Consider the following 16108-nt stretch of genomic DNA (forward strand, 5'->3'; position numbering starts at 1 on the left):
ACAGATTAAGTAATTAAAATCTGTGTTAAATCTGTCTAATATACTCAATAACATCAACTACTACAGTAATTCCTATTTTTGACAAAGCTAATAGGAAAATTGGAAAACCACCTACAAGAATTTATACTGTATCATAATACACAAAAGGATACCTGACCCAAAAGTAAAAGGTCATATCGAAAGTAAATTAGAGGGGTGGCTAGGTGAGGCAGTGAATAGAGCACGGACCCTGGAGTCAGGAGTACCTGAGTTCAAATCTGATCTCTCTTTTTTTTAAAGGTTTCTTTTGCAAGGCAAATGGGGTTAAGTGACTTGCCCAAGACCACACAGCTAGGTAATTATTATTAAGTGTCTGAGGCCGGATCAAATCTGATCTCAGACACAATAATTATCTAGCTGTGTGACCTTGGGCAAGCCACTTAACTCTATTTGCCTTGCAAAAACCTTAAAAAAAAAGTAAATTAGAAAGTTCCTGGGATAGAGAGGGACAATTTTGATTACATAAAATTGAAATAGTTTTGTACATAAATCTTTACAGCGATTTCTAATATCCAAGATACACGTGGAATTAATATATGTACAAAAGATATTTTTATCATTTGTTCTTCTTTGTGATCTCATGGATCAGGGCACAGCAGGCCTTTATATCCTTCACCATCTCTCAAAGTCTATCCAAGTTTATGTTTGATACTTCCATAGCACTTTCTTTCCATTTCATCCTCTACCATCCCTCTCTCCTTTTACCTTCAATCTTTCCCAACATCAAGGTCTTTTCCAATGAGTCCTTGTTCTCACATTATGTGACCAAAGTATTTAATCTTCAACTTCAATATTTAACCTTCCAGTGGAAAGTTTGAATTAATTTATCTTGACTAATTTGCTCTTCTTACTTCTTACTTTCTTACTCTTCTTATTTCTTACTCTTACTACTCAAAAGTCTTCTCATATATCAAATTCTAAAGCATCAATACTGTGGTGCTCAGCAAAGTATTATGGTCCAATTCTCACAGCCACACATTAATACTGGGAAAATCATAGCTTTGAATATTACAGACCTTTGGTGGCAAAGTGATGTCTCTGCTTTTTAGTAGGCTGTTCAGGTTTGCCATCCAAGAGCAAGCATCTTTTCATTTCATGACTGTAGTCACCATCTGTATTGATCTCTGAGCTCAAGAATATAAAATCTGACACTACTTCCATTTCTTCTCCCTCTGATTGTCAGCAAGTAATGCGACCAGTTGCCAAGATCTTAGTTGCTTTTTTTTAATGTTAAGTTTCAAGCCAGCTCCTCTTTCACCCTTATCAAGAGACTTCTTAATCATCTTCACATTCTGCCATCTGAGTGGTATCATTAACAAATCCAAGATTGTTAAAATTTCTTCTAGGAGTCTTTATTCTGACTTTAGAATCATTCAGCCTAGCATTTCACAAGATTTATTCTTCATATAAATCAAATAAATAGGGAGGCAATATACAGATTTGTATATGTCTCCTTTCTCAATCTGAAACCAATCAATTGTTGCATGTTTGGTTCTAACTATTGCTTCTTGACCCATGTACAAGTTCTCCAGGAGAGAGGTAAAATAATCTAGTACTATCATCTCTTTGAGGACTTGCCACACTTCATTATGATCTATATAGTCAGAAGCTTTAGGATAATCAGTGAAGGAGAAGTAGATGTTTTTTTCTGGAATTCTCTTGCTTTCTTCATAATCCAATCAGTCTGCTCTTCTGATAATTCTCTTTTTTTTTTTGAAAGGCAACTGGTGTACATATCTTGCACAGGGACACACACAGCTAGTAAAGTGTCAAATATTTGAGATCAGACTTGAACTCAGGTTCTCCTGCCTGCCTCTCTGACAATTTTCAGTTTACATATTGCTGAAACCTAGCTTGCAGAATCTCAAGCATAACCTTGCTGGTATCTGAAATGAGTACAATTGTTGAGTAATTTGAACATTCTTTGGCATTGACCTTCTTTATGATTGGCATGCAAACTAATCTTTTTTTTTCCAGTCCAGTGACTACTGCTGAGTTTTCCAAATTAAATGGCATACTGAGGATGGCACTTTAATGGCAGCCTCTTTTAGGATTCTAAGTAACTAAACTGGAATTCGATCAATTCCTCTAGCCTTATTGTTAGCAGCGCTTCCTAAAGCTCACTTGACTTCATTCTCCAGAATGTCTAACTCTAGAGCCGTAACTACACCTTTGTATCCAGAGAAAGAAGTCTAGAAAAACTGTGGAGTTTGAACAAACCAAAGACCTTTAATTTTTAAAAAAAGTTATCTTATTATGTAATTTTGCTATCTCTTATACTTTATTTTTTTCCTTAAGGATATGATTTCTCTCTCTCATCACATTCAAATTAGATCAATGTAAACCATGGAAACAATGTAAAGACTAACAGACTGCCATCTGTTGGGGGGGGTGGAAGGAGGGAAGCAGGATTAGGGGAAAAATTGTAAAATTCAAAATAAATAATTTTTTTAGAAAAGCTTGGGTGTTCAAACTATATTCATTATCAATAAGTTGAGAGCCCTTTTTGTGAGGGTGGGGGAAGAGAACAATCCTTAGGTTGCCCAAGGATAGACAAACCATTGCAAATTAGAAACAGAACAGAACAAAACTTTCTAGTGATGATCATAAGTGGAATTGAGCTGACTATGAACAAAGATGAGAGACACAAGTCTTTAAATAAATGTCTTCAAAATACATTCTTTTATGGAAAACAAACTGTACATAAAAGAGATCCACAGTTTCATATATAATATTTCCATGTTCCTTATACATTGATATTTTATGTTGATGTTTGCTAAATTTATAATAAAAAACTGATTTTAAAAGTTAAGATTTTGGGACAGAGCAGCATAGTGGATAAAGCACCGGCCTTAGAGTCAGGAGTACCTGGGTTCAAATCCGGTCTCAGACACTTAATAATTGCCTAGCTGTGTGGCCTTGGGCAAGCCACTTAACCCCGTTTGCCTTGCAAAAACCTAAAAAAACAAAACAAACGTATAAAAATCACTGGTATCAATACCATTAGATGGTCAAAATGTGTACAGGATTTAAATAGAAACAGTGAAACCATAAGCCAATTAGAAAAACAAGGAATAGTGCTTCTGTCAAATCTATGAAGAGGGGAGAAGTTTATGACCAAATAACAGATAGAGAACATCATTAGGGTTGCCTAGGTGATGCAGTGGATAGAGCACTGGCCCTGGAATCAGGAGTACCTGGCTTCAAATCCAGCCTCAGATACTTAATAATAACCTAGCTGTCTGGCCTTGGGTAAGCCACTTAACTCCTCCCCCCCCCCCAAAAAAAAAGTTCCATGAGAACATCATTAAATGGAAAATGGATAATATTAATTATATTTCATTTAAAAGGTTTTACACAAATAAAATCAATGTAACCAAGATTATAGAAAGTTGGAAAACTATTTTCACAGCTAGTGTTTCTGTTAAAAAAAATTCTTTTCTAAAATTTATAGAGAACTAAGGAAAATTTACAAGAATATAAGTCATCCCCAAGTGATAAATGGTCAAAGGATATGAACTGGCAGTTTTCAGATGAAAAAATTAAAGCTATAAAGTCATATAAAAACAACTCTAAGGTACCACCTCACACCTATAAGATTGGCTAATATGCAGAAAAGAAAAATGATCAATATTGGAGAGGAATGTGGGGAAAAAAGTAACACTATTGCACTGTTGGTAGAGTTTTAAACTGATCAAACCATGCATATCATTTGATCCTGTAATACCACTTCTAGGTCTATATCCCAAAGAGATCATAAAAAAGGAGGAAAGACCTACATGTACAAAAAATACTTATAGCAAGTCATTTCTGTAATGGCAGAGTATTAGAAAATAAGGGGATGCCTATGGTACATTGAATGAGCAAACAGACTTCAAAAAAGCCTAGAAAGTCTTACATGAATTGATGATGTTGAGTGAAATGAGCAGAACCAGAACTTTGTTCACATTGAATGGAATTTTCCCAATAAAACCTTCTTAGGGTTATTATTCCTAGTGAAGTCCTCTCAGGGTTAAGAAATATTAAAGAAAGAACAAACTATTATTCTGAAACTATTTCTAGAGGAAAGCCCCTAGTGGCTCACTCTCCTAACTTTTGATAAGACTACTAGAATGATAGTAGACTTTTTCCCATGAGAAAAACCTTGCATTCCAAAGAAGCTCATAAGCCTTTTGTTTGATGATAAGACTATTTTTACTGGCTAGGAGGATAGTAAAAGACCTTGCATACTCAGACATTATTTCACTTAGATAGACATAGAAGGTCATTAAGTTTTTGTGATCTTCTTACCATCTGGATAATGAGGTAATATTTTATGAAAACCTTTCAATCTTTTCTTTGTTGCTGGGGTAGATTTTCACAAGTAGAATGCAACTCTGAAGACTAACTTTAGGCCATATAATCTTGCTTGACTGTCAATTTGGGGTAGCTCCATGATCTTCACTACCTTTGTGAGACTTGGCGTGTGCCCTTCTCTCAACAAAAGCCAAAATAACCTTTTTCTTTTTGCTCAGAGGAGTCTCTCTCTCTATTTTTTTAAGTGAATTTTTATCCCACACAACATTAACAACAACATTATGTGATGATCAACTATAATGGTCTTAGCTCCTCTCAGCACTTCAGTAATCAAGGACAATTCTAATTATTATGATGGAAAATGCCATCCACATCCAGAGGAAAAGACTACGGAATCTAAATGCCAACCGAATCATTTGTTTTATAGTTTTTTTCTTTTTCTCAGGTTTTTTTTTCCCTTTAGCTCTGAGGTTTCTTTCACAACATGACTAAAATGGAAATATATCAATCATAATTTGTACATGTTTAATCTCTATCAGATTATTTGTTGTCATGGGGAGTGGAAAGCAGAGGGAGGGAGGTAGAAAATGTGAAACTCAAAAGCTTACCAAAAGATAAATTTTGAAAACTACCTTTGCATGTAATTGAACAAAATAAAATAGCATTTAAAAAATCATTAGTATGTGAATTACTTGGAATGGGACAAAATAATTAAGTTTGTTGACATTTGAAAAAACCTGACAATTTTTTACATTGTTAAAAAACACTTACAATTTGCGATATGTCCTCCTTTTGCTACAATTACTTGTTTTGCATAATTTGGCACTAAGTTCACAAGATTTTGACTTATCTTCTTTATCTGACATGGATAGAGCTACAATTAAGAAATTATGAAGAACATGCCAAGAAACTGCATGAAGTATATTTTGATGAACAATTCATCTTAATTATATGCCATAGTTTTTCAATGAGATTTGAATCAAGCAAGTTATCAAGTTACTGATTTATTTTCTTCTTTTGGATGAATTTCTTAATTTTTTAATGGCATATAAAATATCAAAATAGACACTTTTGTAGTATAAAATTTTAAAACTTTTGCATAAATAAATTCAATGCAGTCAAAATAAAAAGAAAAGTTACAGACTGAGGAAAACAACTTTGCATTAAATTCTGATAAAAATATGACCTAAGGGGTCATAATGGATAGAGCACTGGCCCTGGAGTCTGGAGCGCCTGAGTTCGAATTTGAACATCAGACACTTGATTTTCCTAATTGTGTGATGCATAAGTCAATTAACGGCATTGCCTCACAGAAACAAAAAAACCCCCAAAATATAACTTAAATTGATAGGGAATTGACACAAATTAAAAAGGTTCAAAGTCATTCCCTGATAGATAAGCAGATAAAGAACATGAATAGAGAGCTTTTAAAAGTGCCACATGATAACAGTAAAAATGTAAAAAGGAAACCACATGCCCAATGATTGGAGAAAAGCTGGATAAATCACACTGTTATAAAAGTATAAAGAAGATGAAGAATTCATATAGGGGAGCAGATTGCAATATATGCCAATGAGAAAGTAAAAAAAAAAAGAACACCACCTTATACTGGCACCAGTGTAGAAGAGACAGGCTTTCAGAGGCAAGTCTAAATAGAGGCTCCCCCCTCCTAGGCTAAGGAAAAGGATGTAACAAAAACCTGCCCTGTGCCAGGTTCCAGGTACTTTGAAGGTCCTGGGCACAATTGGAATTTGTCCCATCCTATCATCCCAACCTCTGGTCATAATTATTAGCCTGGAGCCAAATGATGACTGATACATATCTCACTCCCACCCTGTGGTCCTGGACAGATGTGCAGGGAAGATAGGTTTCTGATTTAGTCCTTTTCCTTGCTTCCTAAGGACTCCTTGGTCCTAGTCAAGAACACAGGATCTGCTTCTTGGCTTCCTGAGATATGCCTGTGTCAAGATGACCACAGGCTGTTTTTTCTTTCAGATGGCAAACTGAATTCTGTATCTCCAACCCCTGTCCCATTGTTTTCTCTAAGTTTTTCCAGGAAGTTTTGGAGAAGCAAAAGAAAGGATCTTTGTGTGTGTGTGTGTGTGTGTGTGTGTGTGTGTGTGTGAGAGAGAGAGAGAGAGAGAGAGAGAGAGAGATAAATTGATTGATCCAGATTCTCTAAAATTATTGGGTACTCCTCAAAAGGAAGTTTGTAAAGTCTATTCTCAGGTCCCTGGTTCCACACTAAAATTTGAATGATCAGTTGGGTCTGGTAAGTTACAGACTATATCCTTAGGGAAGTTCCTGACCTCTTTTTGCTCTTATGTACAGTTCTCCAATTTTTTAAATCTTTCCTTTACTGATTTTGTAATATGTTTAGCTTCAAACACAGGGTCTACTTCAAACACCAATAGTCCTCTATGAACCTTCATGACCATTATATAATAATTGAAGAACATTGAAGAACTTTAGAATTGATTATACAGCTTGAGAGACACTGGCATAGGACTGCCCAGCATGGTATGCCCTCGTTGGGGTGCTGGGCTCTATGAGGAAGGCAGAATTGAAATAGCTCAAAGGAAATGTGACATATGTAAGTTTAGTGTACTCACCCCAGGTATTCAAATGGACTTTTTTGTGCCCAACCTGTGGGAGAACATTCCGATCTCATATTGGTCTAATCAGCCATAGTCAGACACACTAACTTGTCTCAAACAGTGATGTCATTTGGTTTTCTTTGATAATGAAGGACAAGAACCTTAATAATTTCACATTCAACTTCCATGTTTTCAAAATACTAACCCATAATGACAGTAGTTAAGCACCTAACAAAGCAGTTGTAAACATTAAGCACACATTAGTCATTTAAGTATTGGTCATATTCACTAATATAGTGGAGCAATGAATCATGCAATGGAGTAGATATATAATTATTAGTTACACAGGATCACAGTCATATCCCAACTATTGACTTTCATGCAAACCATATCATTAAAATAAGAATCCTTTTCCCAGATGGATAATGTCAGCAAATATATATGTATGTCATAATACTAATATATTATTTAATATTTCATATTTATATTCATCATATAAATGCAGCAATAAAATATAATAGAAGTATACATTCTAAAAATCAGGTTATAAAGTTTCGGTGAGAAAAAAACAAAAAGATTTATTTGTTTGTTGAGCTGGTTTGGTGATTTCATGAGAGTAAGAAGTTCTCAGTGAGGATTTCCTCTATTAATGCAGTTCTCCATACCTTCTCTGAAACTTTAGAGAAGGTTCTGGAACACTGGTAGGTTAAGATGACCTTCCCAAGGTCCTGAAGGTTGGATGTGACTAAATATCAGAGCTTAAGTTCAAATCTGGCTTTGAACCCAGGACTTTCTCCAAGGCCAACTCTATATGCTATAAAATACTGCATTTCTGAAGTCTCCTTTTTAAAATAATGTATCAAATTTATAAAATAAAAAAAATTCTTCCCTAAAAATTAGAACAAAAAAAGGTAAGTTCAAAACTCAAAAGTATTCAAAGAAAATAAAATTTTAAATATTTAGAAATATAATTTTCAGAGTGAAGGCATTCTTGAAGAAACATTGGGAGGAGGGAATTGATAATAGATAGAAAAAATATCATCCTATCACACCATTCATACCCAGATAACCCTGCCTGGTGTTGATGATTGAGCTTTCAGTCCACTGGATTTGGAAGGACTGCATATACTCATCTGGAGATACTTATCAATCCCAGAGTGAGCTTTGGGGACAAAGGGACTAGATGGTGGATTCCTTACCCCACAGACCTCACCTTACTAAGGATACGGGCTGTCTTCAAATAAACTTTTCCCTCTCTTAATTTAGCCAACCAAGCAGCACAAGCACAGAACAACAGAGATTATCCCAGCATTGTAGGCAATCATCTCAAAGATGCATCAATAGGACTTGAAATAGACTTCCCCCAATGTACAGTGTTGCTTGGCAAACTACTTTAGCAACTACTGTTTAAACTATATGAAGTAAGTATTACATGCACACATCACAGAATGTGTTGGCATGTCTATCTAAAGCAAGCAGGTGTTACGATACAAGTGACTGTCAGGGATAAGTGAAACCTTCATTATTCTCTACTTCTAAACATTTTTAATTAAATAATTTTTTGATTAACAGGCATTTATTTTCTCTCCATCCTACAACCCCCTAAGGCAGAAAAAGAAAAGATACTATCTTAGTCTCTTTTCCTCCCTACTTTCTGCTGTATCTTTCATTTGCTTGCTTTTCTTCAAGGTCAGGGTCAAATAACAGCTTGAACTCAGATAAAAGCTTATTCCCCATATAAATTTTACTAGTTTTTCATTAAAGATATTGAAAATGACCACAAGATTTAGTTGACAGCTGTCTAGACTGAGCTTCCAAGTTGCCTGCATAAAAATTACCAAAATGTCACTAGATGGTCCTGTTCCCCTTCTGAGGCTTTTGACCATGGATCAATAAATAGTACAGCTGAGAAAGGAAAATGGCACTCACTGAATCCATATAGTGACCTTGCTGAATATTCTTTTTCAATATCCTTCCTTTATTATGGCTAAATAAACCTCCTTGTTCAATCTCAAAAGAAAAACTGGCTTAACCTGTTCATAGGCAGCTTTGCTCCTCTGCCTTTCTACCCAAACTTTTTAAAGGCATATCAAAAATGTAAGTTACAAAAGCAGAAATTTTCGTTTCCTCACTGTTGAACTACTAATATTCCATTTGCTTAATCATTTCTCAGTCAGCAAACATCTGCTTTGTTTCCAGTTCATTGCTGTCACAGAAAGTATTGCTATGACTATTTTAGTGTCTATGGAACCTATCTTTCTATATTTAAGTCCTATAGGACTTAGTCCTCCCAGCTCTAGAGATCCCACCTTGGGATTCATTTTTATACTATATTTAATATAGCAGTGAGACCTCCGATAAAAAGATATAGACATTTTCAGTCAAAGTTTTAGAATTATTATCAACTATTTCCAGAATGACTCAAAAAATAATATTTTAGGGTACCTGCATTTCTACAGTCCCTCCAATTTTGACCATTTCTACCTTTTATCATCTCATCTTGAGAAGATTTAAGTGGACTGGGTTTATACCCTGAAGAGATTATGAAAAGGGGTAAAAACATCACTTGTACAAAAATATTCATAGCAGCTCTGTTTGTGGTGGCAAAGAATTAGAAATTGAGTGAATGTCCATCAATTGGAGAATGGCTTAATAAACTGTGGTATATGTATGTGATAGAACACTATTGCTTTATTAGATACCAGGAGGGAGGGAACTCAGGGAAGCCTGGAAGGATTAGCATGAACTGATGCTGAGCAAAATGAGCAGAACCAGAAGAACATTGCACACCCTAACAGCAACGTGGGGTTGATGATCAACCTTAATGGACTTGCTCATTCCATCAGTACAACAATCAGGCACAATTTTGGGATATCTGTGATGGAGAGTAGCATTTTCCAGAAAAAGAATTGTGGAGTTTGAATAAAGACCAAAGACTGTTACCTTTAATTTAAAAAAGCCCAACATTATCTTATTATGTAATTTTGCTATCTTTTATACTTTATTTTTTTCCCTTAAGGATGTGATATCTCTCATATCACATTCAACTTAGATCAATATATACTATGTAAACAATATAAAGACTGCCTTCTGTGGGGGGGGGGGGGGGAAGGAAAGAGAGATTAGGGAGAAAATTATAAAATTAAAAATAAATTAATTAAAAAATAAAGATAAGTAAACTAAAAAAAGAAAAAGAAAATTCAAGTTCACTCTTGTTGAGATTACAGCATACATTTGTATAGAAAATGCATAAAACTGGGGGCAGAGCCAAGATGGTAGCATGAAGGCAGCAATTCCCACAAACTCCATCCCCCCCAAAATCCAAAAACCAACAAATTATGACTCTAACCAAAATTTAGAGGGGCAGAACCCACAGAAAGACTGAGTGATACATTTTCTCAGTCCAAGGTAACTCAGAAGTTCCATGAGAAAGGTATGTTTCACCAGGATTGGAGGTTGGAAAAAAGCCTCTGCTGCAGTACAGCACAGCCCATCTCAGTGCAGGGATCACCAAAAACAACTTGAAGGGACCGTGAGAGAACTCTGCTATACCAGAATAAGTGTGGAGTTAGGAGCACCAGTCACAGAACCTATAGCAAGAATCGCGGGAAACCAGCCTGCACTTCCAGAGCACAGCCCCCAGATGGTAAGGGGGTCAGGGGAGATTGCAGAAATTTCTGTGCTCTCCCTGGGACAGGACTCTGCTGTTTGCCCATACTCAGATCCGGCTTGCAGTTTGACCTTCCATACTAAGATAGCAGTACCCCTCCCCACAGCTCCAGGGCAGAGGGGAGTGCCTGAGGTCATCTACATATCAAAGCACAGGCAAGAGAGGAAGACCTTAGAGGAATAAATGTCCCAATGGGGTGCACCAACAAGCCCTCCAAAATGGGTCCCAATAATACTCAAAAGGTCAGAAAGCACCCCCAAACCAGGCACAGGTTTGGAGAAATGACTAAACAGAGAAGATAAAAGAAACACCATCGAGAAATACATTTTCTATGATCACAAGAATACTCCTCAATCTGAAGATGAGGAAATATGAACTCCTGCGTCTAAAGACTCCATGAAAAATGGAAGTTGGGCTCAGGCTATAACAAGGCTCAAAAAAGATGTTGAAAATCAAGTAAAGGAGATAGAAGAAAAATTGGGAAAAGAAATGAGAGAGATGCAGGAAAAACATGACAATGAAGTCAGCAGGAGATCCAAAAAAATGCTGAAGAAAATAACATGTTAAAAACCAGCATAGGTCAAATGGATAAAACAGTTCAAAAGTTATTGAGGAGAAGAATGCTTTAAAAAGCAGAATTGACCAGATGGAAAAGGAGATAAAACTCTCTGAGGAAAACACATCCTTCAGATGTAGAATGGATCTAAAGGAAGCTGATGACTTTATGAAAAATCAAGACATAATAGTTCAACACCAGAAGAATGAAAACTTAGAAGAAAATGTGAAACATCTCTTTGAAAAAAACAACTGAGGGGCGGCTAGGTGGTGCAGTGGATAAAGCACCGGCCCTGGAGTCAGGAGTACCTGGGTTCAAATCCGGTCTCAGACACTTAATAATTACCTAGCTGTGTGGCCTTGGGCAAGCCACTTAACCCCATTTGCCTTGCAAAAACCTAAAAAAAAAAAAGCTGATCTGGAAAACAGATTCAGGAAAGATAATTTAAAAATTATTGGGATACCTGAAAGTCATGATCAGGAGAAGAGCCTCGACCTCATTTTAAAAGAAATCCTACAAGAAAATTTCCCTGATATCTTAGAGGCAGAGGGTAAAATAGAAATTGAAAGAATTCACCAATTTCCCCCTGGAAAGAGATCCAAAAAAAAAAACCCAACCCCCAGGATTATTATAGCCAAGTTCCAGAACTCCCAAGTCAAAGAGAAAATATTGCAAGCAGCCAGAAGGATGCAATTCAAATATCATGGAGCTGCAGTCAGGATCACACAGGACTTAGCAGCAACCACATTAAGGGTTTGTAGGGCTTAGATTATAATATTCCAGAAGGCAAAAGAGCTTGGAATGCAACCAAGAATCTACTACCCAGCAAAACTAAACATCCCCTTCCAGGGGAAAAGATGGACTTTCAATGAACCAGGGAAATTTCAAAGGTTCCTTTTGAAATGACAAGAGCTGAATAGAAAGTTTGACCTTCAAATACGGGACTTAGGTGAAGTATAGAGAGTGGAGGAGAAGGGTAAAATATGAGAGACTTAATGATGATGAACTGCATGTATTCATGCATAGAAAAATGATACTGATAATATTCATATGAAACTTCTCATTTAATAGAGCATGTAGAAGGAGCTTTTATAGATGAAGCACAGCAAAGAGCTGAATCTGAAGATAAAGTTAATGGCTGAAAGGAAGATGCAATGGGAGTAAGACAAAGGAGAGGTGGAATAGGCTAAGATATTTCATATAAAAGATATTTTTTTCCTTCTTTATACAATGAGCTTTTGTAATGATATGAGAGGGGGAAGGCAGGGGGGAATAAGGGAACCTTCACTCTCATCAGAAATGGCTTAGAGAGGAAATAGTATACACATTCAATAGGGTATAGACATCTAGAGTAAAAAGGAGAGAAGCGGGGCGGCTAGTTGGCACAGTAGATAGAGCACCAGCCCTGGAGTCAGGAGTACCTGAGTTCAAATCCAGCCTCAGACACTTAATAATTACCTAGCTGTGTGACCTTGGGTATGCCACTAAAGCCCATTTGCCTTGCAAAAACCTAAAATATGAAAAGGAGAGAAGGGGGAAAGGGGGAAGGGGGGAATGTGAGTGATAGAGGAGAGTGTAGATCATAGGAGAGAACAGTCAGATATAGCACATTTTCTTTTTTACTTCTTGCAAGGGGCTGGGATTGGATGGCCTGTCCAGGACCACAGGGCTGGGTGGTTGCTAGGTCTCAGGGGTGGTGTGTGGGCATGGGGCCTCTTGGCCCCAGGGCTGGTGATCAGTCCACTGCACCACTCAATCATCCTACAGCACATTTTAGAAGAGGGACAGAGTGAAAGGAGAGAAAAAATATAATATATGGTAGTGGGGAGGAATAGATGGAGGGATTTACAGTCGGCAACAGCATCAGTGCAAAAATTTGGAAGTAACTCTCATGATGGCCTTATCATAAAGAATGTGATCCACCTGAGACAGAGCTGATAATATCAGAACACAGACTGAAATACATTATTTTTTCTCTTTCCTTTCCTTTATTTCTCATGAAGGTCTATATTTTTTGGGGGGAGAGGTATTATGTTTACTCTTAAACAAGAATATTTTAGTAATGTATAAAAAAAATTACTTGCACAAAAATATTCATAGCAGCTCTGTTTGTGATGGTAAAGAATTGGAAATTAATGTAAATGTCCTTCAGTTGGGGAATGGCTTAACAAAATGTGGTATATGTATGTGATGCAACACTATTGTTTTATTAGAAGCCAAGAGGGATGCTAATTCAGGGAAGCCCAGAAAGATTTAGATGGACTGATGCAGAGTGAGATGATTAGAACCATTGTGCAGAGGAGCAGAGGAACATTGTGCATCCTTGCAGCAACATGGAGGTGATGATCAACCTTGATGGACATGCTTATTCCATTAGTGCAACAATCAGGTACAATTCTTTATTTTTCTTCATTAGGGATATGATTTCTCTCTCATCACATTCAACTTAGATCTATGTATACCATAGAAACAATGTAAGAATTAACAGACTCCCTTCTGTGAGGGGGTGGGGGGAGGGAAGCAAGATAAGGGGAAAAATTATAAAAAATCCAAAAGAAAATAAATTCAAAAAGAAAAAATGCATAAAACTTATCTATTTGTATATTTATCTGGTACAGACAGTACAGATAGGCAGTGAGTTGGACCCCAGTTGCTTAACAGCAGGATAATAAGTTAAAATACTTATTATACAGTGACCCTTAATGTTCCATGAAAACAAAGTGCATCTTTTTTTTTAATACCACAATTCTTCTAATATTGTTCACTGGCAAAAGCATGAACAATCTTTAAAAATTAAAATTAAATATTCTATAGAAGACAATGGAGAGACCCATAGGGATTAGGGTGCAATAATGAGAAACATACAAACAATAGGAAAATACAGAGAAAAGATGTCATTGAGGTAGCGTATGGTACAAAGGAGAAATGGACTTGTCATGTAGCAAGAGCAAGACATTAAAACTAGAAGGTTAATGTTCTCTATGCTCTCAAAATGTCAGTAGAAAGCAAAGAAGATCTCTAATACATTGGATAGACTCCTTGAGGTAAATTTATGTGGACAAATCCTATCAACATAGTAACATAGATTAGGCAGGCATAAAGGGGTTATAATTTGCATAGTGGAGAGAATTTCTATAATGAAGTAAAAAAATCAATTTGGCTATTCAAATCATCTTTGCTAATTTTCTGGGTGTGAAGTAAAACTTCAGAGGTGTTCTGATTTGCATTTCTCTTTTCAGATATTTAAACTAATCTTTCAAATGGTTGTTAATAATCTGAAATTCTTCTTTGGAAAACTTTGTCCATATCCTTTTTTTTTAGGTTTTTGCAAGGTAAGTGGAGTTAAGTGGCTTGCCCAAGGCCACACAGCTAGGTGTATTAGAGATCTTCTGTGCTTTCTACTGACATTTTGAGAGCATAGAGAACATTAACCTTCTAGTTTTAATCTCTTGCTCTTGCTACATGACAAGTCCATTTCTCCTTTGTACCATACGCTACCTCAATGACATCTTTTCTCTATTATTATTAAATGTCTGAGACTGGATTTGAACCCAGGTACTCCTGACTCCAGGGCCGGTGCTTTATCCACTGCCACCCCTTCCATATCCTTTTAATGTCTATACCTTGAAGAATAGGTCTTTCTTGGACTTTCATTTGTGTAATTACCAAAATATATGTAAAATCAGACCCTTCTCAGAGATGTTGGATGAAAATACTTTTCTTGATTTTTTCTCTTGTCTGAGATATATGAATTTTGTTTCTACAAAAGCATTTCAACTTTAAGTGACTGAAACTCTTTTTGTCTATAGTAATTGTCTCTACACTTTTTTAGGTTAAGAATTTTTACCCTAAAAACTAGAAGATAGGACAGAGTCAAGATGGCAGCATGAAGGCAGGATTCCCCAGAAACTGCTTCCCCCAAAATCTCCAAAAGCCAGCAAATTATAACTCTAGCAAAAATTTAGAGGGGCAGAACTCACAGAAAGACTGAGTGATACAATTTCCCAGTCCAAGATAACTTAGAAGTTCTGTGGAAAAGGTGTGTTTCACCAGGACTGGGGGTTGGAAAAAAGTTGAGGCTGAAGTGTAGTGCAGCCCAGGGATCACTGGGAACAGCTTTAAGGAGCAGTAAGAGAACTTTACCGCACCAGAATGAGTGTGGAGAAAGGAGCACTAGTCTCAGAACAGCCCTGCAGTGAGAACATGCAGCAGGAATCAGGGAAGCCAGCCTGCACCTCTAGAGCACAGACCACAGATTGTAAGGGGGTTGGGGAGACTGCAGAAATCTCCTTGCTCTCCCAGGGGCAGGACTCTGCTGTTAGCCCACACTCAGATCCAGGTTGCAGTTTGGCCTTCCATACTAAGATAGCCAAGCAGGACCCTTCTCACAGTTCCAGGGCAGAGGGAAGTGCCTGTTGTCATCTACATATCAAAGCATAGGCAAGAGAGTATAAGACCTTGGAGGAATGAAGGTCCCAGTGGTGTGTTCCAAAACCCCCCCAAAATCTTGGAAGTGTGATAAATTAGTCTTAGGCTGAGAAAATGAGTAAACAAAAGAAAAAGAAGAATCTGACCATAGAAAATTACTTTGGTCCCATGGAAAATTCAGAAGAGGACAGATTTTAAGCTTCAGTATCCAAAGCCTCTAACAGAAACAGAAAATGGGCTCAGTCTATGGATGAGCTAAATAGTCTTTAAAAAGCAATCAATGGAGGTAGAGGAAAAATTGGGAGGAGAAAAGAGAGTAATGCAGATAAATCATGAATACCAAATCAACAGCTTGTTGAAAGAAATATTTTTAAAAAACCTGAAGAAAATAATATATTGAAAAACAGTTTAGGTCAAATGGAAAAAAAAAAGCAAAACAAAAGGCAAATGAGGAGAAGAATACTTTAAAAAGCAGAATTGGCCAGCTTGAAAAGGAAATAAAAAAGCTCTTGAATAAAATAA

This window comes from Macrotis lagotis, chromosome 7, assembly GCF_037893015.1.
Source record: "Macrotis lagotis isolate mMagLag1 chromosome 7, bilby.v1.9.chrom.fasta, whole genome shotgun sequence".
Lineage (NCBI taxonomy): Eukaryota > Metazoa > Chordata > Mammalia > Peramelemorphia > Peramelidae > Macrotis > Macrotis lagotis.